The following is a 25062-nucleotide window of genomic DNA, read 5'->3' on the forward strand; positions in this document are numbered from 1 at the left end:
ATTGGCTGGGGGTGGAGGACAAGAATGAAAGAGGACTGAGATGGCTGAAGGAGTCTCTATGGAAGACACAGAGCATACACGGGACTTGTATGTAGCAAGCGTTAAGAAGAGTCCACAATGTTCGATAATTTTTATTTTGTTTTAATATGTGTTCTATCTACTTTTCATTTTTTATTTTTATTTTTTTGAGATGTAGTCTCACTCTGTCACCCAGGCTGGAGTGCAGTGGTGAGATCTTGACTCACTGCAACCTCCGTCTCCCAGGTTCAAGCAATTCTCCTGCCTCCACCTCCCAAAGAGCTGGGATTATAGGCGTGTACCACCATGCCCGGCTAAGTTTTGTATTTTTAGTAGAGATGGGGTTTCACCATGTTGGCCAGGCTGGTCTCGAACTCCTGACCTCAGGTGATCCACCCACCTCGGCCTCCCAAAGTGCTGGGATTACAGGTGTGAGCCACCGTGCCCAACCAGTGTTCTCTCTACTTTTCTTTTCTTACTGCTACCACCCTGTTGTAGGCCTGGACATCTCACTTCTAAGTGCTCCAAAACATCTAAACTGATCTTTCTCCCTTCAGTGTCTCCCCGTGTTAATCCTTCTTAAACTCTTATTCACACCCAGCCCAACTACAGCAAATCAATTCCTCCAGTTTTCATTATCTTACTCTTTTTTTATATTAATACCTAGCATATCAAAAATTACAGATGGCAACATTAATGAGTACTGTATAATATTTCTTGAAAAAAATAGCTAATTATAAAGCTTTCTTAGAAATAAAAGGAGAAGACTTTCAAGCATAGAGTCCAGGCAGGTATCTATCATTCTGCTTTCTACCTTCATGGAATCAACATTTTTAGTTCCCATGTATGAGTGGAACATGCAATATTTGTTTTTCTTTGTCTGGATTATTTCACTTTACACAATGATCTCCCATTCCATTCATGTTGCTGCAGATGACAGCCTTTCATTATTTTTTTATTGCCAAATTGTATTCCATTGTGTATATATACCACATTTCTTTATCTATTGGTCCATTGATGAGCATTTAGGTTAATTCCATATCTTGGCTACAGTGCTGCAGTAAACATGGAGGCGCAAGTATCTCTTTGATATACTGATTCATTTTCCTTTGGATCAGTACCCGGTGGTAGGATTGCTGGATGGTATGGTAGTTCGGTTTTTAGTTTTTTGAGAAATCTCCATACTGTTTTCCATAGTGGCTATACTAACTTACATTCCCAACAATATATAAGTTCCCTTTTCTTAGAGGCTGGGAAGGGTTTTTGGAGGGAGATAAAGAGAGCTTGGTCAATAGGTGAAAACATCAGTTAGAAAAAATAAGTTCTAATGTTCGTTAGCAGAATAGGGTGACCATAGTTAACAGTAAGGTGTTGTATGTTTCAGAATAGCTAGTAGACAGGATTTGAAATGTTCCCAACACAGAAATGATAAATACTTGAGCTGATGAATACTCTAAATACCCAGACTTGATCCTTACACATTCTATGCATGTGACAAAATATCACATATCCCCCATTAATATGTACAAACACTTGCATCAACTTTTTAAAAGTCCAGACAAGAAAAAAGCCCATGTTGATGATAATGTAGAAGTTGCAGTCTTCTCCATCACACACGTCATAAAGGCAGCACCAGAAACAAGCCATTGCCCAAGATAAGGGTACCTATCTACTGTGTGAATTTTTGTTTCAGATTTACTTTATTGCTGCTCTAATTAGAATTCTTGTCCTTTTGTTTCACACTCGTAGCGTGTATTTATGTCATCTCTTCTCTGATTTGAAAGATACCATTGTTTCAGCTTAAAACAGCCCCTGGTTTGAAAGTTGCATGGGATGCTTATATAAACAACAGGCAGCATGATAATTCATTGCTTCCTCTTAATTCCCATGTCAGTTGAAACTGGAAAAAAAATGACACATGCCATTTTTAATAGGTAGTTGAGCTTCCTGTATAAAAAAAATCTTGTAAATTTTGTAATGCTCCTTGGGACATATGTCAGTAATCATCACATGGTTTCAAGCACTGGGAAACATCTTAAAAGATGCTTTAAAGGATGAGTTACAAAAGAAGAAAAGTAGTCACAAGATTCTCTATAATCCCTATTTGGTCACTCTACATTTTCCTTCTGAATGCACTTTTTGAGAAAGTAAACTAACTTCTTCTCTTCAGTGTCATCTGAAATTTTGATACTTTAAAGAGACCTTTGCAGTTTTGAATTTTGAATATAATATTCCTCAATGTATGAAAAACTACATTAAAAATCTAACTGTGGATGCCTATACTTGAATTAACAAGGAGTTTCATCTCCCAAAATTTCCTCATGCTGCGGTTTTTTTCTGAGCTGGAATTGACAGATACTAAGTTTCTTAGTCAATCTTGCAGGTGCTTTCAGAATAATTAAGCCTGAGACTACCAGAAAGAACCATTAAAAATTAGAATCGGAGTTGGTGGTATGGAAAGTTCTTTTGAAAGATGGAAAACATTAATTTAAAAGAGTTCAAGAGTTTAAGCCAAAAGAGCCAGTCAGGTTATGGAGCAAAAAAACTCTGCAAGATTCCCACAACTGTACTTCTCTTTGAATAGATTTTCTACTGCCAGTTATATGAAATGGATATAACTCCTCCCATTCCAACAACTCAGGAACTTACTTAAGTGCAGGGTACGATAGCAACTGCAAACGAGTCTAAGAAAATAGGCTGAATGTCATTAAAATCCTTTGAAAATGTTCTGTGACATCTGTTTTCCATTTTGCTATGCTGTTTAATTAACTTCAGTCTTGCAGAATTGCAGAAATCTTATTTGTTCAAAATTGTATCTTGAAGGAAGATAACTTTATTTAATAGAGAAGACTGTTAAGTGTAATATGGGCTTGATTAACTTCATCTCAAGTTTTAAATTTTTCCCATTGGCTTCATGATCTATCCCTATATATGGCTCATTTCCATAAAACTAAATCAAACTCTGGATGGCGGATCACTCTTATCCAGTTGGTACTGCTGTCATGTTTCAAGGACACCAAAAATGGAAGAAATTACAGAGAATAGTGACAATTCAGAAACTATTCTTATTTGTCTTCATCGCTATAATATGAGGTCACTGGCTCCTGAGCTAGTGAGGAAGTCCAAGTTCTAAAAAACATTCCTTCCTTATATTTGTTTTGTGTGTGTGTGTGTGTGTGTGTGTGTGTGTGTGTGTGTGTGTGTGTGATCTTTTTGATAAGAATAGTTGTCAAGGCTGGGCGTGGTGGCTCACGCCTATAATCCCAGCACTTTGGGAGGCAGAGGTAGGAGGATTGCCTGAGGCCAAGGAGTTTGAGACCAGCCTGAGCAGCATGGCAAGATGTCAAGACCATGGCTCTTTAAAAAAAAATAAAAGTAGCCGGCATGGTGGCTCATGCCTGTAGTCCCAGCTACTCGGGACAGTGAGGTGGAGGATCACTTGAGTCCAGGAATTCAAGGCTGCAGTGAGCTATGATTGTGTCACTGCACTCCAGCCTAGACAACAAAGTACAATCCTATCTCAAAAACAAAAAACAAACAAAAAAGAATGGTTGGAGAGAGAGAGAGAGAGAAAGAGGAAAATAAAAAGAGCAATTCATCCTGCAAAGACCTAGAACATGAGTGCCTCTTCTGATGAGGCTCAGTGGTCCTGGAAAGCTCCTATTGGACAAATCTTGCAGAATAAACAGAAACATTTTGGAGGGGTGGGAGAGCGAGGGAACCAGTCTTCATTGACAGCTGACTTTATTTTTCGATTTGTCAGAGCACACAAAAGCCCAGTGCCCTGTGACCAGGACAAAAGGGGAAGTGGCTGCATTTCGACATGTCCCAGCTTCACTAGAGAAAGCCCACTGGTTTCTGACTTTCCAGTGCGGGCAAAAGCTGGCAGATCCACCACCTGTGCTCTTGCTGCCCAGCATCTAGAGAGCTTTGCTATTCTAAGTGTTTCTGAGGAAGCCATATAGATGGTGCTCAACTGGATTTTTCTACTTAGAGGGCTTTATGGATTTTAATGTAGAGGTCATGGCTTCTCTGCATCACTGGCAAGTGTTGTCTGTCTCTCCATCCTTCCTGAGTTCCATACCCAGTGCATCTTGAACAAATCCATCTTTTTTTATCTGACCTGCGCTGTGTCTACTCTCTCAGCTCCTGCTTTTGCTTATCCCTCAAAGCGGAGGTGTTCTTAGCTCTCTGACCTCTGGGTTGATAACAGAGGCCAAATTTATCCCAGGGAAGGAATAAGTACATTTGAAATAAGTCACTGAGAGGAGAAGACTGTGTGTTTTAAAGCCAGGTTTGTTTAAAGTGTTATGATAGTATTAAGATGTTCTTTCATTTTCATAGAAGTACTTCATTTGGCTAGAAGGCCAAATGCCTGGTGCTTTGAGGACCTGAACAGTTTCTATTCCATGAACATACCGGACTCAGGAGTTCTTTTGCTCCAGATACTAATTTAGTAGAACAGTGTTTCCCAACTATGGTGAAAGAAAATCAATAATCAGAATTTTTTAGTAGTTTTCAGTATTTCAAAAGATCTAGTTCGTTGCACAGGTCAACTGAAATGATGGGTGTATTTGCATCTAGTGGCAATCATATTCACTATGTTAACCCTACATATGTTAATCATAAGCTCTGATTGACAGTTATATATTTTCTGTTTGGCACTAAAGAAGGAAAGAATTCTAGTAATTTATTGAATGTAGTTGGATTTCCTTCAGACTACAAAGAATGCCTTGACAATCTCACTCCCTCCTTTTGATTTTCAGTGATTCAGGTCATCTGGACTCCTGGCCTTCCTCCTGCTATTCTCTTCTGTAATCTCCATTTGCCCGAACACCTCCTACCATCTTTTAGTTTAAACGCCATTCTCTGCCTTCCAGGAGCTATAGACTAGAATAGATTTCCTTCTGTGTCCTCCCCAGCAGTAGAGATTTCTACTGCGTGATAACTCCCATGCAGTTACTCTCTCAGGGTTCTCTGACACCAGAGATTGTGTTATATCTTGTTCTTTACCTTGCCCCAGCCCCTGCCCTGGTGTTTGGCACATAATCTACACTCAATAAATATTTCTTTGTTTAATGGGTGGATTGAATTCATTGTCACACTGAGTGACATCCATTTGGATGCTTGATTACACCACGAGGCTATCATATTCTGAAGGAACATGATATCTATGAAGATATCAATCATGGTTTAATCCCCAGCAACTAGCACAGTGTCTAAGACAGAAACTTAATATGGTTCAATTACTTTCGAGATTTTTTTTAATGGGGACACTACAGATTTTGATAAAAGACATTAATGATGATGTTTCCTGTCCTATCACTAGGCAGTTCTATGAAAAGGCACTCCTTTTTTCAAAATTCCAACTTATAATGTAAGATTTGATGGGTTTTTTCAATTCCTACTAAGTGAGCAGTACCATGATTTTAGGTCTGTAAGTAGCTTAAAGTTAAACTTAGAACTTTGGTTGGCGATGCTCACCCTGGTCTCTGTTACAGATAAACAGTTTGAATGAGGTTGCTGACTGGGTCTTTTAACTTGATGTCCTTGTTTATTTTCTGCTTGTTTTGTTTGGTCAGGTCTGGCATGGAGCCTAAAAATAAGAGCTTGCTTGCAGTTTGACTTTCACTGTGATTCAGTTTTGCAATCTTTTAAAAACATCCTTCAGGAGACCGCCATGTATCTATCTGTGGACATCTCCCAGATTTTCCAAAACAAGCACAAGATAAATAAGGGGAATTTGGAAATTTCCAAATTTTAACAGATGGGAATTTGCTTCCACTGTCTGAGAAATCTTTGCTATAGATAGAGGGGAATCCCAGAAAAAAATCTAAGCCTGAAAGCTCCACAGAGTTCTCTGCCTTTGCCTTCCCTGGAAAAGGGGTTGGGGGAGAGCAAACAGATGCCAGAAGCCAGTAAAGTCCTGTCCTCATGAAAGCTCTCAGCCCAGAGGACAACACTCTGGGGCAGTCACTTCAGTCATAGGATATTTCCCTCTCCAAATAACCGAGGAGAGAGCCTAACCTCTGGGGTGAGTGTGGTGTATAAAGTGTGAGAATCATGCGTGTCCAGGAAGAGAGTGCTGCTAACAGATGACTCCTTGGGGGCCCCCTTTGTTCTCTGCTTCTGTTTGTATTGAGTCAGCTTGCTTAGGAATATAGATCAGTGAGACTAAAGTATCTCTGTTGGGCCAGTTCTTTCTTCTCTGTACCATGGTCAATCTACAGGGTGCCTGCACACCCTCCACAGCCTTGAGGTCACAGACTTACTCTCTGTGTCTCCAGGCTATAGAGCAGAACAAAACAGAGCCAAGACAAGGTGTCTGGAAAAACAGAACTCCAGTCTCATGGTCTTCCAACAGGGCATCAAAGGGTTTCTAAAATTTAAAGCCAAAGGGAACCTCATAGGTCACCTGGTCCAACCCCTGTGTTATTTTAGGAGGACAAGAGGCATTAAGTGATTCAGAAGACACAGTTTAGTGGTGGCAAAGAGGACAATTCAGACAGTTCCCAACTTACAATGATTCAACTTATGAAGTTTCAACTTTATGATGGAGTGAAAGTGATACGTATTTAGTAGAAACTGTATTTCAAGTATAACCATTCTGTTTTTCATGTTCAGTACAGGATTTAATAAATTACATGAGATATTCAACACTTTATTATAAAGTATGCTTTGTGTTGGATGAGTTTGTCCAACTGTAGGCTAATATAAGTGTTCTGAGCACATTAAAGGTAGGCTGAGCTATGATGTTCAGTAGGTTAGGTGTATTAAATGCATTCTCAACTTATGATATTTTCAACTTACGATGAGTTTATTGGGCCATAACCCCACTCTAAGTCAAGGAGCATCTGTATAGGCTTTGGGGTCAGGCATCAGCTGGAATCCTGACTCTACCTCTTTAGTTCAGCTATGACCTTGAGTAAGTCACTTAGCCTCTTTAAGCTTTAGCTTTATCGATAAAACAAAAGTAATAATAGCACCATAGGACTGTTAAGAGGATTACATTAGAGAAAATTCATGTAAGGCACATAGCCTAATGCATGGCACTCAGTAAGTACCTAAAAATTAGTAGCAACTATTCATCTTCATCATCATTATCATGATCATCAAAGCTGGAGCCTAGGACCCAAGCCTCCTAGCTCAGCATTCCTCTTACAACAGCCCTTTGAATCACCTTCATATGTCGTTAATACTTCACTGGGTACCCCAATCTATATTAATTTAAGTAGACTGTGGTGACATCATTAGTTAGAGTCTGTGAGATGGGGGGAGGGCAAATAATGATTCATTCTCTTAAAAAGGGGATGTAACACTTTTTTTTTTCCTTCTTCAACTGGAATAGTTAGGGATGTAACACTTTAAAAGAGCATATTGTACATCAAGGTAATATAGGTAACTTAAATTTATTTTGGATTTTGTTAATGTATGGTTGCAATCCCATTAGAGTTTAATGGTATTTTCATTTTACAACACATTCTAGTGTGTTAGGAAGTATGTGTTAAGAGTTCTCTTCTATTTATTATTTTCATTACTTTCCCATTCCAGTATAGACACAGTAAACTCCTAAAATTAAGTATATTCTTCTTAAAGAATTCTAAGTGACCATTTTGGTGGAAAAACTGCCTGCGCTAGTTTGCATGTGATCTAAATGATCCAAACTAATGGGTGAGCTTTGGGTGCTTGAGGACTATATGCAGGAGAAAAGAGGAGGGATGGATAAAACTTTTCCAACTTTAAAATAAAAATTATTTTCTGAATGTGCTTTAAATGCATCTGCTACATGTACTCAAGAATGTTGAGTCTGACCCCTCAAATTTATTCATTAAGTTTTGCTACATCAGACTACACAAAGGTCGGGAAATCATGGGTCCAAAATAAAATCAGATTTGAGCTCCACTTTATTCTGGCCTATACAATGTCCCTGTTCTTACCACCTTTTCTCATCTTTCACAACCTTGAATCAGAATCTCTAGTTCAACATCATTTCCTTTTTTCCCTCCCCCACTTAAACATAAAATATAGATATGTGAATTCTATAAAGTCTGCTTGGATAATCAGCTTACCCTAATTCAGCTCTTTTCCTCATCAAGAGGAGGGACTTGACAGCTACTCAGGAGGCTGAGGCAGGAGAATGGCGTGAACCCGGGAGGCGGAGCTGGCACTGAGCTGAGATTGCGCCACTGCACTCCAGCCTGGGCGACAGAGCGAGACCCCGTCTCAAAAAAAAAAAAGAGGAGGGACTTGAAACCTTAGTGCTGGTAGTAACACCTGAGACAGAAAACCCGTGTGACACAGAATATGAGTCCTTAAGCATAAGGACTGTCGTATTCATCCCTGTGTCTCTGGAGCTAGCACAGTCCTTAGTGCATAGTACATTTGAACAAATGTTTGAGTGAATAACAAGCCCGTTCTCCATTCTGGTTAACTTATGAGTATTGTACCAATTTTCTTCCCTGGGCAGAAAAAATTATGAACCATGGTTCTTGTGAAAGTTATTATTTTTAAATGCCTAGACATTCATTCCCAGAACTAGAAACATAAGAAACAAGTTGATACATCAAGGGACCAAGAGATATGAATGATAATAACTTGGAAATATTTAAAGTTGTAAAGATCCTGCTTAGAAGAGGGAAGTTATCAAAAGGGGTTGAGACAATAGTTGAATGACTGAGAAGACATTAATGAAAATCACATAGGAGTATGATCTAAGAAAAGGTACTTGACATTTTTCCAAGTGAGAAAACTGCATGATCAGATAACCATGCATAGGTTGGAGATGTGTCCAGAGAAATTTATGCCTAAAAGACAGCGATAAAGTACCAGAGCTAAAATAGTCCATTTGATAGAAACATTGGAGCTAAGATCTGAAATGATGCCTGTTTCTTATTAAGTTGGATTCTATTTACTACACATTTTTTAGTGTATAGATAGAAAAGGGTATACAATAGGTACCTAAAAGCAGATAGCTGTAATTACTACTATTTATCTTTTGTGCTCGGAGGTTTCTCATACTGTGTTGGTGCCACACTCTAATCAGCTGCATAAATGGGTAGATCACTTGCTACCACAGAGGCATGTGGGAGAAGACAGCATGTCTAGGACATTACGCTGAGGCTGAGGCAGTAGGCAAGGAAGTCCAACCTGCAGGCTAAGAGTCAGTTTTCACTCCTGTGGGAAAAGCATGCCCAGCTCTCAGCAAAAGCATAGAAATCAAGAGAGAACAGTAAAGGCAAACAGGATATGTAGCCTAGTTCCAGTTGAAGGTATTATTCCTAACAATGAAAAATGTCAATATAACTATTTCCAGAGTTAAAACTTCAGACACATACTATGACAATGAGACAGTATGTTTGAAACTACAGATGTCCAAGGAAATTCAGGCTATATGGTCACCATATGTAGAGAAGGCAGGGAAATTTAATTGTTTGTAGAGAAAGAGACCCAAGACTTCGTAAAGCCATGGGATATGGAGGTGGGGGACCTGCCAGTCGCCTTGTCAGTTCACTTCATTTTATAAAGAAAATTCCTAGTCTCAGGGAAGCCAAGCAACTTTCCCAACCTAAACTTTAGCTTTGCGTTAAGAGAATTTTAGAGATAGATTATTAACATCTTGCGGCTGAGATACTGTAAATATCTTCAAGAATTCCAACATTTTGAGCAATTGTAACTCCCAGAATAATTATTTTTGCTATAAATATTTTGCCCATTTTATGGTAGTATTCCAGAGTCTTTACTCCCAAGTCAAACTCAAATATTGGGAAAAGTCGGATCCTTTTTCTTATCAATTCCCACTTCACATTCCCCGTTGTGATCAGCTTTCTGAATTTATTTGTAATTATTTCTTCAGAAGAGAGAAATATGGATAATGGACGGAGGAACAGGAGAAAATGTTAGCATATTGACACAAAGGTTTCAGTATTCTAAATAATCAAATATTTGAAAAATATATATTTTATCCTTTTGCCCTAGAGATATAAATTGACACAAAAATATTTACAAAACACATTAGTAGACATCAATGGGTTTAAAAATGTGGTCCTCCAAACCAGCAACATCAGCATCAGCTAGGAATTTGTGGAAAATGCAAATTTTCAGTCTCACCCCAAATCAGTTGAACCAGAAACTCTGGGGTGGGACCTGGCAATCTGTATGTATTTAAACAAGTCCACCAGGTGTTTCTAACCACTGGTACAGACAAATCAGACAAGCATAACCAGATTATTGGATGTCAGTTCTAAGTAATATAGGGGGTGAATATATCAAATCCTTTGGGAGAATAAAAGCTTAGTTGACTTCTATGGTGTATTCGTTTCCTATTCTGTGTAACAAATTACCATGAATTTAGTGGCTTAAAACACCCCACATTTAATAAGCTTCGTAAGTTCCTGTGGATCAGGAATCCAAGCATAGGTTAGCTGGGTCCTCTGCTTTGAGTCTCACAAGGCTGCAATCAAGGTGTCACTCAGGCTGTATTCTCATCTGGAGGCTCAACTGGGGAAGAATGGGCTTCCAAGCTCCTTTAGGTTATTAGCAGAGTGCATTTCCTTGTGGTTATATGACTGGGCCTTGGTCTCTTATTGGCCATTTAATGGAGGCAGCCCTCAGTTCCTAGAGGCCACTCCAGTTATCTGCCATGTGGCCCTCTCCAGAGGCAGTTCACAGTGTGGCAATTTGCTGCTTCTTCAAGGCTTTCAAGGCCAGCAGGAGTCTTTCTCTAGTCTGCTAAGATGGTGTCATATATGTCATATAACATAATCATGGGAGTGACCTTCCATCACCTTTACCCTGTGACAGAGTTTGGATATATGTCCCTGCCAAATCTCATGTTGAAATGTAATCCCCAGTGTTGAAGGTGGGGCCTGGTGAGAGGTGCTTGGGGCAGGAGGGCAGATCCCTTATGGCTTAGTGCTGTCCTGGCAGTAGTCAGTGAGTTCTCATTAAAAGTGTGTGGCACTTCCCTGCCACTCTCTCTCTCTTGCTCCTGCTCTCACCATGTGACCTGCCTGCTCCTGCTTCACCTTCCACCATGAGTAAAAGCTTCCTGAGGTCTCCTCAGAAGCTGAGCAGATGCTGGTGCCATGCCTGTACATCCTGCAGAAACATGAGATGAATAAACCTGTTTTCTTTATAAATTACCCAGTCTCAGGTAGTCCTTTATAGAAACACAAGAACGGCCTAACACACTACATAATGTAACTAATTGAGTGAGTGACTTCCTATCACCTTTAGAAAAAAAAAAAAAAAAATTGGTCAAGAGCAGTGGCTCATGCCTGTAATGTCAACACTTTGGGAGGCCGAGGCAGTTGGATCACCTAAGGCCAGAAGTTCGAGACTAGCCTGGCCAACATGGCAAAACCCCATCTCTACTAAAACTACAAAAATTAGATGGGCATCATGGGCACCTGTAATCCCAGATACTCAGAAGGCTAAGGCAGGAGAATCACTTGAACCCGAGAGGCAGAGGTTGCAGTGAGCCGAGATCATGCCATTTCACTCCAGCCTGGGCAACAAGACTGAAACTCCGTCTCAATAACTGTAATAATGATAATTTCACCCTTTATTTTAGGTTCAGGAGGTACACGTGCAGATTTGTTACATGGGGGTATTGTGTGATGCTGAGGTTTGGGGTACAAATGATTCTGTCACCCAGGTAGTAAGCATAGTACCCCAATAGGTAGTTTTTCAGCCCTTGCCCCCTCCCTCCCTCCCCTCTCCTCTCTCATAGACCCCAGCGTCTGTTGTTGTCACTTTTATGTCCATGTGTACCCAGTGCTTAGTTTCCACTTTTTTTTTTTTCAAGTTGGAGTCTCGCTCTGTCACCCAGGCTGGAGTGCAGTGGCAATATCTCTGCTCACCGCAACCTCCACCTTCCAGGTTCAAGCAATTCTCCCTGCCTCAGCCTCCTGAGTAGATGGGATTACAGGCACCTGCCACCACACCCAGCTAATTTTTGTATTTTTGTAGAGACGGCGTTTCACCATGTTGGCCAGGCTGGTCTCAAACTCCTGACCTCAAGTGATTCACCCACCTCACCCTCCCAAAGTGCTGGGATTACAGGCGTGAACCACCGCGCCTGGCCAGTTTCCACTTATAAGCGAGAACATGTGGTACTTAGTTTTCTGTGCCTGTATTAATTTGCTTAGGATAATGGCCTCCAGCCATATCCATGTTGCTGCAAAGGATAAAATTTTGTTCTTTTTTATGGCTGCATAGTATCTCATGGTGTGTATGTACCACATTTTCCTATCACCTTTATATTCTGTTGCTTAAAAACAAGTCACAGGTTCTGTCTACACTGAAGGCCAGGGGATTCTACAAAGGTTTGACTTGTGGTTTAGGATATGTTCACCATGTTGCAGAAATTATATATATATTTTTTAACAAAATTGACCACTATTTAGTATGCTTTTTTCTTTGTACATGAAGCACTTTTGAAAAAAAGTCACTGACTACAGTCTTAGTTAGCAAATTGAAATCAAAGATAGATTTTTCTTCCAACTGCAAGAAAAATTCAGTGAGTTTGGAAGAAAAAAGTTATTCTACTCAGCTGGGTTTGACAGAAACACTATTTCTGTGGCCTCCTGTCCCCATCCCCTAGTTAGGCCTTAAGGCCCTTCTCAAATATCTTCTCCAGAAAGACGTTCCTAATACTTCTAACTGGAAGTGTTCTCCATTTTAGTGCCCATTTATTATTGTACTTCCGGTTTACTTTACCATTATTTGGATAGATGATTTGTCTCTCTGTCTGGATGGTAACTGAAGGTAACAGAAACTCAGCAAATAGATGTTACATTCATGAGATCACATATTTTATATATGTATGTGTGTGTGTGTGTGTGTGTGTATTTTTTTTTTTTTTTTGAGATGGAGTTTTGCTATTGTCGCCCAGGCTGGAGTGTAATGGCACAATCTTGGCTCACTGCAACCTCCACCTCCCAGGTTCAAGCGATTCTCCTGCCTCAGCCTCCCGAGTAGCTGGGATTATAGGCATGTGCCACCATGCCTGGCTAATTTTGTATTTTTAGTAGAGACAGGGTTTCTCCATGTTGGTCAGGCTGGTCTCAAACTCCCAACTTTAGGTGATCTGCCCGCCTCAGCCTCCCAAAGTGCTGGGATTACAGGTGTAAGCCACCGTGCCCAGTCCACATATTATATTTTTGAAGCCTCTCAGGCAGTATAATATATGCTAACATAAGGTTTGATGAATTATAAAAGCAATTAATTTTAGATATTGGGACACACTAAAATCTATCCAGTGTAGATTTCCACACTGGGAGAGCAATAGCCTGTCATAGCAGCTTTGCAATCAGATAGCCCTGAGATCCATGCCTGACATCTCCAATTAATGGCTGTGTGACCTGGAGCAAGAAACAAGGTCACTAAATCTCACTTTCCTTAATAGAGTCATTACTGAATAAATATCAAGCTGTTCTTAATATCAACTTGGAAGTATTCACATTTCTTAACACAGTTCACACCAGGGCACGGACTCCACAGTTTAACCTCATCTCCAGGAGGTTAGCATGCACATGTATCATGTTCATTCGGTAGGACAGTAACCTGCTAGCAAATGTAGACTAAATAAACACTGGATCGTTCCTATAGTTATTTATAAATAGTCTCCATCTTTGGTTGTGATTTTAGTGGTTAGAATACTAGAAAAAGAGTGGGTAGGGGGACAGGACATAAGGAATTCCATGTTAATCAGTAGCATGGGAAGGCTGGTCATTTTCACAAAACCAAGGGAGATGAAATAAGATTGTCCTAAACACTGTTCTGAGGATTACACAGAACATGAAAGGCTGCTTGGAGTGAGTCAGAGCTGGGATGTTATGACAGATCCGGGCTCTGTTGAACACTCAGTCCCCCTTGCCAAATGTAGGAATTCACAAGATCAGGCTCAAACTTAAAAGTCAATTTCTTGTAGGCTGGGTGCTCACGGCTGTAATCCCAGCACTTCGGGAGGCCGAGGCGGGTGGATTGCTTGAGCACAGGAATTCAAGACCAGCCTGAGCAACATGGTGCAACTCTGTCTCTACAAAAAAATCCAAAAATTAGCTGGGCTTGGCGGCATGCGCCTGTAGTCCCAGCTACTCAGGAGGCTGAGGTGGGAGGATCACTTGAGCCCGGGAGGCTGAGGTTGCAGTGAGCAGAGATCACGCCACTGCAGTCCAGCCTGAGGGAGACCCCGCCTAAAAAACAAAACAAACCAAAAAGTCTATTTCTTAAATACCATGCTAGAGTTATGTTCATTCCTTGCAGTCATCTAATCAGTTCACATAACTTTCTTGATAAAAGGCAGATGTCGCTTTTCCATAGAATAGAGATGGTTATCTTGGCCAAGGTGTTTATGCAAGAGTGCGGGTACTAAGATGATTCTAGATTTGTACGTTTTTAAAAGTCTGTTGTACAGTTCTGTGTTCTGAGATTAGGTGACATTGTGGTTCCTTTTTACGTTTTTTATTCTGTTTCCACAGAGAACATTTACACACTTTCAAATGAACCTGGTAACTATTCCATACATATGATAGCATTGGCATCTATATACTTTGAAAATATGGTAGTAATTTTTTTTTTTGCCATTTGTGTCTACTGGTGACCTCCGTAACTTGAAGCTACTTTTTAGTGACCACAAAACTTACTTAAATTCCCAATGTATATTGATTATTATTTCCAGTACCTAAAATCTTTTAAAACTTATAGTATAAATAATTACAAAATAACTTTGAGGAGAAATTTAGAGAGTGAAAAGAGTAAGAGAGAAGAGAAACAAGAGGAAGAGAAGAAAGCGGAGGCAGCCTAGACTTGTGACCAAAGCTTTTACATGGGGTGAAAAAAAAGCTAAACTATATTAAGAGTACATTTATGAGACAATGGCAAAGCGAACAAGCAAGAGAAAGGATTTTGACATATCTCAGTTGACATTATGAAAACTCTCATTGCTTATCCTTGGAGGAAATATAGCAACCACCTGACTACTCACAAGTAGCAAATGCTAGAGAAGACTCTCCCCTCTTAATATCAATAACTAATCCCCACCTTACATGCCATTTAAGTACAAGGAGAAAGTAGGGAGGTATATAGGCTTTTAGTTCTTTTAACATTTGAGAACCCATTTTGGCCCCAAGTTTAGATACCTCAACATTTGTCACTAACCTTCTTCTTCCCTCCCTCCTTCCCCTGCTTCCTGACCCCCCAAACCCACCCCTTTGTCTCTCTCTCTCCCCCGACCCTCTCCTCCTCTTCCCTTGCTTCTGAGTTGGGAGGGATTTGAGAAGAATGAACCCATACCAACTCCGCCCTAGCCAGCATTCAAGATGGCCCCATGAATCTTGTCTCCTGGTATTCATGCTTTTTCTGTAGTCTCCTCCTATATGGTCTCAGAGTTGGTCTGTGTAACTCACAGGGTATAGTGGGGGTGACAGTGTGTCACTTCCAAGGCTGGGTTAAAAAAATGCATAGTGGCTTCCTACTTGCACCCTCTCTGTCAACTTCCATTTTGAGAGGATGCTCACTCATCATGTGTAGAGGCCCATGCGGATAGGAACTGGGGCCTCCCAATGACGACCAGCACCAACTTGCCAGCTGTGTGACCGAACCACCTTGGCAACGGATCCTTCAGCCATAGTCAGGCCTTTAGCTGACTGCGGCCTTGGTCAACATCCTGACTGCAAACTCATGAGAGACACAGAGCCAGACCCCCCAGCTAGACCACTGCCAAATTCTTGCCTCAGAGAAACCATAAGAGACAGTTAATGCTTACTGTTGTTCTAAGCCAATAAATTTTGAGGTAATAGGTTATGCAACAAGTACATACTATATAATAGGTATGCAATAGTATACAATAATACAAATACTTTAAAAGAAAAGTCAGAAATCTAAAGATAACAAATTCAGAGCTTTTTTAAAATAAGAATATTATCTCCCTTGAGTGTTTAGAGCCTCTAGTAATTGTCCTTGTAGAATTTGAAGAAGGTTGCAAACTTTCCTTCTTTGTTATTTAGAGAAAATGTGTAACAAAACCTATAAGAAATCACTGCTAATCTATACCTCAGAAGCCTCATCTCCTGATAACTTTTTTTGGCAAAATATCAGCGCTCTTCCATTGTGTGTGTTCAAAGTTTTAGTCATCCTTACTTAGTTAAGATGATTATATATGAGTATACCTTTTAGTTAACTTCCTTTTGATACATGGTTTATTTCATGCCTAGGGTAATGATTGATGTTTATTCAAATGAGCTGATGTGGATGCAAGTTCCTCAGTGCTATACAGTAAAATTGCTATTGACATCTTCCAGAACAAAACTGAGATAAGATCCTAATTGTGGATTCCCAAATATTACTTTTCAAATACTGTTACATTATGCTGACTATTATTTTCCATTCTGGTGCTTCTTAAGCTCATTACATGGTGATGATTTGTATATGGGAACAGTCTGAAGAAAAACAATTGTGTGATTTTAGGTAAAAACAGGATTCAACCGAGATATGGAGTATCTCAAAGTAAAATGTGCTATTCCCATTTCACTGACTCACTCCCATCTTTCTGTTCAGTGTTTGGCTCCAAGTCCTTAAACATTCATTCAACACACACTATACAGATGTTCAAAGAATGCCTAGTGTGCATTGCTTAGTGCTCAACTGTGCTAAGCATTATTCCACACATGGGGATGGAACAATGAACAAGACAAACAAAGGTTCTGCCCTCATGAAGTTTACATTTTAGTCTGGGAGACAGTTAATAGGAAAACAAGTATAACACAATATAATGTGGGATATTGTTAAGTACTAAAAAGAAAAGGGTGGCTGGGCGTGGTGGCTCACGTCTGTAATCCCAGCACTTCGGGAGGCTGAGGTGGGCGGATCACAAGGTCAGGAGATCGAGACCATCCTGGCTAACACGGTGAAACCCCGTCTCTACTAAAAATACAAAAAAATTAGCCAGGCGTGGTGGCGGGCGCCTGTAGTCCCAGCTACTTGGGAGGCTGAGGCAGGAGAATGGCATGAGCCTGGGAGGCGGAGCTTGCGGTGAGCTGAGATTGCACCACTGCACTCCAGCCTGGGCGAGAGAGCAAGACTCCGTCTCAAAAACAAACAAACAAACAAACAAAAGGCAGGGTAGAGGAACAGACAATGGCTGCAAAGTTGAGGGATCTAATTTAGATGGAGGATCAGGGGAGTAAAATATGGACAGGGACTTGAATTATATAGAAAGAGCAAACCATGCAGAGATCTGGGGGAAGAACATTTCTAACAGGGAAAGATCACGTTTTTAAGCCGTGAGTGAACAGAAGCTTGGCATGTGGGAGCTTAAGAGTAAGAGATGAGAGATGCTGTCGGAGTACATAGGGCATGATGGGGAAGGGGGATACAGTAGAAGATGAGATTGGAGAAATAAACAGGAAACTTGCAAGCCCGGGTAAGGACTTTGGTGTCTATTCAATGCATGATGAGAAGCCACAAGAAAATTCCAAGCAAGGAAGTTATGTGATCTAATTTAATTTTTTAAATAGCACACTTTGCAGCTGCATGAAGAATAGTCTGGAGGTAGCGAGAAAGCCAGCAAGACCCCTTGAAGGGTTACTGTAGTTCAGGCCAGAAACCATGGTGGCTTGTGGGGTGGAAGTAGTTAGTGGAGGCAATAAGAAGTGATGGGAGCTGCATCTGCTGCAAGAATGAAGGCTATTCTCAGTGATCAGACTGTCCACATTCCAGAAAATGTCGACATCACTCTGAAGGGACACAGTTCTTGTGAAAGGCCCTAGAGGACCCTGCAGAGGGACTTCAGTCACATCAGTATAGAACTCGGGCTCCTTGGAAAGAAAAAGCAGAGGCTCCAGATTGACAAATGCTGAGAAGATAGGAATTGGCTGCCATGCGTGCTATCTGTAGTCATGCACAGAAGATGATCAAGGGCGTTACACTGGGCTTCTGTGACAAGATGAGGTCTCTGTGTGCTCACTTCCCCATCAATGTCATTATGCAGGAGAATAGCTCTATTGTAGAAGTCAGAACTTTCTTGAGCGAAAAATATATCTGCAGGGTTCGGGTGAGCCCAGGTGTTGCTTGTTCAATATCCCAAGCCCAGAAAGATGAGTTCATCCTTAAAGGAAATGACATTGAACTTGTTTCAAATTCAGCTGCTTTGACTCAGCAAACCACAACAGCTAAAAACCAGGATATCAGAACATTTTTGGACGGTATCTATGTCTCTGAAAAAGGGACAGTTCAGCAGGCTGATGAGTAAGATCTAAGAGTTGTATAGCTACAGAAACAAGATGTCAGATAATTCCTAAGACCTATTTGTGATATTTTAATAATGTAATAAAAGACAGCTATTGAAAAATAAAGTAGTGATGAGGTTTCAAGACATGAATGATGGGATTTTCTGATGGCTAGCACTCAGGATGTAAGGGAAAGAGAAGGATCGAGGATAACTATTGAGTTTTGGTCTAAGAACTGCATGAAAGGTGGTATTTATGGACGTGGTGAAGAGTAAGGGAGAGCAATTTGGGAGGTGGAAGAGAACTGAGAGATCTGTGGCCAGGTTAAGTTTGAGGTGTGTTTATACATTTCCATATGAAAATGTCAAGTAGGCAGCTCGAAATACAAATCACAAAGATGTTGGACTCAAGCTATAAACTTGAGAGTCACCACAGGAGAAATTGTGTTTAAGGCCATGAGACTATTTGCTGTCTCTTAAGGCAGTGAATGTAAATAGAGAGAAGTTCTAAGAACCGGCCTTGAAGCACTCTATCATTAGAGGCCGAAGGTGAAAAGGGGTACCCAGTAAGATGGAAAGCCCAGAAGAGTTTCCAGATGAGGACGATGTTTCAGGAAGAAAAGAAATGAGTGATCCATTTTATCCATGCTACAGAGTGTCCAAAACAAATGAGGACGAGAATAATCTTTTGAATTGGACAAGACGAGGTCCTGGTTGACATTCCAGGAAGGGGCGGAGACAGAACCTGAGTGAAGTGTGTTGAAATAATGAAAGGTAGGAAAGTAGACACCATGAAATACAAACAGATCTTTCAAGGAATTAGCTGTGAGGACAAACAGAAAACTGATACATGACCCAGCTGGAAATGTTGATTTCCTCAGATTTCTTATCTACAAGGTGAAAAATTTTAGATAACTTCTAAATCCCGATGTATTACATTGCCAAGTCAAAAAAACATCCTAGGGTGAGTGCCTGAAAGGCTAAATTGTGAAAAAGAGTCATTACTCGGGTTGTTGATGTCCTAAATATGATGGTGTCATTACTGACTAGGGAGGGTGCTAGCATCATTTGTATCCAATGCCCATGTAATGATTTGAGATGACAATGGAAACGTTAAGAAATAATTTAAATCTTCTATTATGAGAACAACTCCCATTTATTAGTTTACTTATAGCCATTTCTGTGATTCAAATGAGCATTATGATTATTTTCTGACAGAAAGAACTAAATCTCAGGACAGTTCCATGTCCATCTGTAATTAGACCTCATGGCCAGAGGGCCACAACAGTGAGTTATGTGACACATCACCTCTGGGCTGCTGTAGCTGTTGGCGGCATGATGACTAAGTGAAAATGACAACGGCAATAGTAACAGATGTCACCATACCACTTTAGAATTTACAAAGCCTTTTCATAAAATTTAACATATTTAGGCTGGGTGGGGTGGCTCACGCCTGTAATCCCAGCACTTTGGGAGGCCGAGGTGGGAGGATCACCCGAGGCCAGGAGTTCGAGACCAGCCTGACCAACATGGCGAAACCCATCTCTGCTAAAAATACAAAAATTAGCTGGGTGTGGTGGCGCATGCCTGTGATCCCAGCTATTTGGGAGGCTGAGGCAGGAGAGTCGCCTGAACCTGGGAGCTGGAGGTTGCAGCAAGCTGAGATCACGCAACTACACTCCAGCCTGGGCGACAGAGCGAGACTCCATCTCAAAAAATAATAATAACATATTTAGTCGTAGGGACCATTTAAAATGCTCTTTCATTTGTATTAAATTAGTTCTCCAACTCTGACAGTTTGAGCATGGTTGGCCCAGCTATCCTGATGGCTCCTTCCCGCTATTTTTTTTTTAATGTTTACAACTCATCTTTTCAAGCTCGAGAGCTGTTGCTTTGAAGAGGATTTGAATAAGCATCTGAAACTGTTGGCTCAGACATTGATCCAACTCAAATTTCCAAAGCTGCTACCAGAATGCTTTTCCCATACAGATCCAAAATGAATGTGAAATGCTGCCTGTCCTCTTTCTCCTGTCTTCCTTTCAGTGACTCCACTTTCTCTACAGTGGCCCTCCACATCAGGCAGCCCTTCTAAAGAATCCACTGCTTGGGTGTGTGTGTTCCACACGTTACATTCAGAAGGCACATCCATGCATCTCAGGCATGTAGGTTCTTCAGCATGAATCATGCAAACTTGGTGAACCATAAACCTCTCCCTGTGGATATGAGTTTGTTGGTATTTTAGTCTGCTTGGAAACAGTCTGAGAAACATTAAACCCAGCTTTTTTGAGGTTAGTCCAAATTATTTTTTTAGACTAGAGAAAAAAAAATATTATGTCTCCTAAGGAAACTTGTAACCACGAACAGTAAATTTTAAATGTTTTAGAATGGTTTTCTTTTTCCCCCTCCCACATCCCCCACTTGTGCATAGTTGAAATCCCTAGTTTCTCTCACCAAGAAATACTACATGCTAGACTCACAGATCCATGGGCTGGGCCTGTGCAAATGGATTTCTTAGATTAAAAGTATAAAAACAAGGCTGGGCATGGTGGCTCATGCCTGTAATCCCAACACTTTGGGAGGCCAAGGCGGATGGATCACCTGAGGTCGGGAGTTCAAGACCAGCCTGGCCAACATGGTGAAACCCCGTCTCTACTGAAAATACAAAAAAAAAATTAGCCGGGCGTGATAGCAGGTACCTGTAATCCCAGCTACTCAGGAGGCTGAGGCAGGAGGATCACTTGAACCCGGGAGACGGAGGTTGCAGTGAGCCGAGATCGTGCCATTGCACTCCAGCCTGGGTGACAAGAGTGAGACTCCATCTCAAAAATAAATAAATAAATAAATATATATATATATATATGAACAATATATGCTCCATTATACTGACCCCACCAATCTTATCCTTTCTCCACTTTTCCAGTTCAATCATCCCCTAAGTATTCGTGTATAGTAGGATTTTAAAATGCACAGTACCATTCATGTGCAGAAAAGCACCTTTATTTATAAAATATGAATTCAACTTGCTCTACTTGGCAGGAAGGTACCTAGACCTCACTCACCTATTCAAGGAAACTGAGTCACTTCCTGTTTCAAACCACAGTTTTTCCAGGTTAACTCAATCTCTGTAGCATTTACCATATCCAGCCTCAAAGGACCCCACCCATCCATCCTTTCTTTGTTCCTTTGGGGAAAGAGGAACCTGTGAGAAGAAGAAAACCACAGGGAAATAAGACTTTGAGTTGGAGAAGAATAAGAGAGCATTATAAAGTGATAAAACCTAAACATGGTTCATTAGGAAAAAGTGACTAAAATTCTAATCCTGTGCAGGTCCAGGATTATGAGGGAAGCAAAAAGAATGCCACTGACACTAGAATAGGGTATTTCCTGCTGGGCATGGTGGCTCATGCCTGTAATCCCAGCACTTTGGGAGGTGGAGGCAGTGGATCGCTTGAACCCAGGAGTTCGAGACCAGCCTGGCCAACATGGTGAAACCCCATCTTTACTAAAAATACAAAAATTAGCCAGGGGTGGTGGCTCACGCCTGTAATCCCAGCTGCTGGGGAGGCTGAAGCATGAGAATTGCTGGAACCCAGGGGGCAGAGGTTGCAGTGAGCTGAGATGGCACCACTGCACTCCAGCCTGGGCGACAGAGACTGTCTCAAAAAAAAAAAAAATTTATGTGCTGTCACAACTGCAAGGCATGAGGCATCTCTCCCTCCCTGGCGTTTCCACATGGCACTTCCCCTTGTGTTTGACGTGTCAGCCTCTGTCCTCATTGCAAATCTTCTCTGCCTTCCAGCCTCAGTCTCTGTACAGACTCTGCCCTCCTCATCTTGGCTGCAGGGTTGTCAGGTTCTTTGGCCTTCTCATCTCACAGCCACAGGAGCGTTTGGGAACTTGTGATTCTCCCTAGTTCCCGGCTCTGGCAGTGGGTTCGGGGGGCCTAAACACAGCCAGCCCCTTGGTTACTCTACTGTGACTACCTCCTTTTGGCTCCGGGCTCGGTGACCTACTTCCAAATACCAAATTGCAGCATGGGACTTTTCTGATTTTCATTTGCCCTGTCAAATCTATGAGGCTTCTATGATCTCTTTCATCTCTTCTCTTTTTCGTGAGTTACAAGGGAGTAGGGGCGTACCGGGTGCCTCAGAAGGAACCCAAGTAGCAATTTCACCATAGTCTCATCCCTCCAAATTTCTCCTAAAAAATATTCCCTCAGTCCAGGATTTTTACTACTTCCCTCTGTGGAGAGAAACCCCATGTGTAACATCTGTCTCACCCAAGAGCATACTGGAAAATTCTTTGGCTTCAAAGTCCAAAGATTGATTCTGGATATTGAATGTCCAGCTATGGGAAACCAAGAAAAGACTTTTCTGTTTTCTCCTTCAGGTACGTGGTCCTTGAAATTGAAACCTAGACACTTATGCCTATTGTTTTTCTTGTAACTTTCAAAATCTATTTTGATGTCAAAATGGAACAATGGTTTTTTGTTATCCATCGAGTTCTGCCCGTCTCAAGAAGTATGGATGGCTCAACCTCAGCAGATGGAAGGCTACAGGGAAATAGGAAGTACTATCTCAAGGAAAAGAAATGTGCCTCATTAGAAATGTCCGATGCATTTTTTGTTCTCAGTCGTTCTTGCAACCCACGGACTGAGTTGCAAGTCAAAGTGTTTATCAATGTTAAGTTTGAACCAAAGACAAAAATCTCTGTTGTTCTTTCCTTCTTAGTAGTTCTTAAACTACTTATATATTAGAACGCTGCTGTGGAGGAAGAAATATTTTTAGTTTTTCATACAGAAAAGTTTAAGACACACATTTCCATGGAGTATATTTTTCCCACAGTGTTTTCCAAAGCCTCTGTCTTTGGCTCAGCATTTCTCCAACTGGAAGTTTCACCAATGAGTCCCCTGTGTTCCTGTGGTCCGCTGTAGGGCTACTCTGGAGTCTCTGGCTTATTAGCATGTAAAACTCGGAGATTCTTTCCCTCCAGTTAAAGTCATATCCACAGGATTTATGTGAAATATATTATATACGGCACCTTTCTTTGTAAGGTAGCTAAAAAGTGGCTTTGGGAATTTTTTTCTGAGACGAGTCTCTCTCCGTCACCCAGGCTGGAGTGCCATGGTGCAGTCTCAGCTCACTACAACCTCCGCCTCCCGGGCTCAAGCGATTCTCCTGCCTCAGCCTCCTGAGTAGTTGGGACTACACGCACACACAACCACGCCCAGCTATTTTTGTTGTTGTTGTTTGTTTTTTTGTTTTTTTTTGTTGTTGTTTTTGTAGTTTTTTGTTTTGGTAGAGATGGGGTTTCACCATGTTTCCCTGGCTGATCTCAAACTCCTGGGCTCAAGTGATCCACTGCCTCCGCCTCCCAAAGTGCTGGGATTACAGGCGTGAGCCACCGTGCCCGGCAGGAAATATTCTATTCTAGTGTCAGTGGCATTGTTTTTGCTTCCCTCATAATCCTGGACCTGCACAGGATTAGAATTTCAGTCATTCTTTCCTAATGAACCATGTTTAAGTTTTATCACTTTGTAATACTCTCTTATTCTTCTCCAAACTCAGTCTTATTTCCCTGTGGTTTTCATTTATAAGGGAAGAAAAGAAAGGACGACAAGTCTATTTTTAGGGATCCATTAAAAATTCATTTTTTAATAGTCATAAACATTGCGAAGTAACTTGGGACTCATACATACAAATTCTGATTATTTTAAATTGCTTCATGTGATAATTGCAAGCATTTATTGAGCATTTACACATTACTGAACTTAAAACACATAAAAATGCCATTCTCGGCTGGGCGCAGTGGCTCACACTTGTAATCTCAGCACTTTGGGAGCCAATCCAGGCAAATGGCTTGAGTCCAGGAGTTCGAGACCAGCCTGGCCATCATAATGGAACCCCATCTCTACTAAAAATACAAAAATGAGCCAGGTATGCTGGCATGTGCCTGTCATCCCAGCTACTGGGGAGGCTGAGGTAGGATTGCCTGAGCCTGGGAGGTTGAGGTTACAGTGAGCCAAGATTGTGCCTGTGCACTTCAGCCTGGGCGACTGGAGTGAGACCCTATCCCAAAAAAAAAGAAAAAGCCATTCTCTGGCGATCATTAAGAAGTCAGGAAACAACAGATGCTGGAGAGGATGTGGAGAAATAGGAATGCTTTTACACTGTTGGTGGGAGTGTAAATTAGTTCAACCATTGTGGAAGACAGTGTGGTGATCCCTCAAGGATCTAGAACCAGAAATACAATTTGACCCAGCGATCCCATTACTGGGTATATGCTCATTGGATTATAAATCATTTTACTATAAAGACACACGCACACGTATGTTTATTGCAGCACTGTTCACAATAGCAAAGACTTGGAACCAACCCAAATGCCCATCAGTGATAGACTACATAAAGAAAATGTGGCACATATACATGATGGAATACTATGCAGCCATAAGAAAGGATGAATTCATGTCCTTTGCAGGGATATGGATGAAGCTGGAAACCATTATTCTCAGCAAACTAACACAGGAACAGAAAACCAAACACCACATGTTCTCACTCATAAGTGGGAGTTGAACAATGAGAACACATGGACACAGGGAGGGGAACATCACACACTGGGGCCTGTTGGGGTAGGGGGCAAAGGGAGGGAAGCATTAGGAGAAATACCTAATGTAGATGACAGGTTGATGGGTGCAGCAAACCACCATGGCACATGTATACCTATGTAACAAACCTGGACATTCTGCACATGTATCCCAGAACGTAAAGTATAACTTTAAAAATGCCATTCTCTACAGAATTTGATAAATTTTTAAT

The 25062-nt window shown here is 41.1% G+C and overlaps 1 protein-coding gene and 1 pseudogene across 8 annotated transcripts in view; both read left to right on the top strand.

The window, feature by feature from the left end:
* The window catches only part of PALLD (palladin, cytoskeletal associated protein), a 435452-nt gene that overhangs the window by 245017 nt on the left and 165373 nt on the right, over nucleotides 1-25062 (top strand). The gene's annotated exons all lie outside the window — the stretch shown is intronic.
* LOC134758371 (large ribosomal subunit protein uL6-like) lies at nucleotides 3201-24840 on the top strand (annotated as a pseudogene).

Source organism: Gorilla gorilla, chromosome 3 (genome assembly GCF_029281585.2).
Source record: "Gorilla gorilla gorilla isolate KB3781 chromosome 3, NHGRI_mGorGor1-v2.1_pri, whole genome shotgun sequence".
In the NCBI taxonomy this organism is placed as follows: Eukaryota; Metazoa; Chordata; class Mammalia; order Primates; family Hominidae; genus Gorilla; species Gorilla gorilla.